The sequence below is a fragment of the Dendrobium catenatum genome, unplaced genomic scaffold, assembly GCF_001605985.2.
Source record: "Dendrobium catenatum unplaced genomic scaffold, ASM160598v2 fragScaff_scaffold_1021, whole genome shotgun sequence".
Lineage (NCBI taxonomy): Eukaryota > Viridiplantae > Streptophyta > Magnoliopsida > Asparagales > Orchidaceae > Dendrobium > Dendrobium catenatum.
In genome coordinates this window covers 1399967-1401407 of record NW_021319483.1, presented here as the reverse complement: position 1 = coordinate 1401407, position 1441 = coordinate 1399967, and the positions used below count along the sequence as shown (strand labels likewise).

The 1441-nt window shown below is 28.7% G+C and overlaps 1 non-coding gene across 1 annotated transcript; it reads right to left on the bottom strand.

Annotated features, from left to right (window-relative positions):
- Positions 1 to 778: 778 nt before the first annotated feature.
- On the bottom strand, positions 779 to 885 carry LOC114580419. Its single transcript, XR_003701812.1, has one exon. It is a non-coding gene; the product is annotated as a small nucleolar RNA R71 (small nucleolar RNA).
- Positions 886 to 1441: the final 556 nt, after the last annotated feature.

Below are 1441 nucleotides of genomic sequence, written 5' to 3'. Positions count from 1 at the left end.
ACTAGAGTCAACTGTAGCATCATATTTTCTCATAGGATTGACACTCTCTCATACATCTTATTACTTGATCAACACATACGATTGTGTTATTTAAGAGCTTATAAAATATATATTCATAATACCAAGTCAATTCATAAGAAGCAGATAACTTGCCCAAAAACTAATTTTTTGGCGTTGTTATTGGGGAAATAATGTATGCTTTTGTAATTATCTTTATATTATCCAAAAAATGTTGTATATTTAACCCTACTTAATTTATTTTGGTATTTATTATTATTGCTGTCACTAGTGAAACTGTGAACTTATTTTTTTATAATTATTATTTTTAAGTTGTTATATTGGATTTTATTTCCTATTTATTGTTGTTGTATACATAGTAAATCCAATAAAGGACCATTATTATTTGAACTAGTAATAGAAATAACCCATAAAAATTTTTAAAAACTAAATAGATTTTAGTTATAGGAATGGCCAAACTAAATCCAAATCAGAACCATCCTAGACCTCTTAGGGAGTGTGCTGATCCCATAGTTGAAAAAATTCATCAGAGTATCAACTGATCTACAATCCAAGAAAATACTTTTGAGCTAAATCCTACAAGATCCAAATGGTTTAGAAGTCTTAGTTTAGAAAAACTACTTTTGAGGACCCCGACTTATATTTAGCAAGGTTTTTTAGAAATTTATGCAACATTTGTTATAATGGAATCAATAATGATTCTATTTGACATACATCTATTTGAATTATCTCTAAGTACTTTCCATCTTCTAAAATTGTAAAGTTTAGGAGTGATATTACTTCTTTTTCCCAATTTTATGGAGAGTCAATTTATGAGAGCTAGGAAAAATTTAAGGAGATGATTAGAAAGTGCTCTCAACATATTTTGCTAGATTGGTTGGTTATTAAAACTTTTTATAATTTTCTTGTAGAATCCCTTAGGTAAATAATTGATGCAACTTCTAGATGATCTTTAATGTCAAAATATTTTGATGAGGCTTATGTCTTGATAGAGAAAATGAAAACAAATAACTTTTAGTTATGATAGGGTGAATCCTAAGAAAGTAGCTAGTGTTTTATGAGTAGGATGTTTTACCTATTTATATTGCTCAGGTAGCTTATATGTCTAAGTAGTTAGATAATCTTCGAGTTAGTTTAGTATTGGGATCATCTCTCCATTTATAAGAGAATGATTTGAATTTTCTAGCGAGTCTAGTGCTTGTGGGGTTGAGAATGTGATTGTTATGGAAGATAAATAATCCATATTTATATACATACAATCCAGGTTGAAAGAACCATGCTAATTTTAGTTAGAGTAATAATAATGGTGGAAATTAATAAAATGCAAGTCAGCCTAATTCTATAGTACATTGGAATAACCCTCAACAGTCTGTAGTGAACCCTAGAACCTTTTATCCCCAAGCTTTAATGAGAATAATCAATT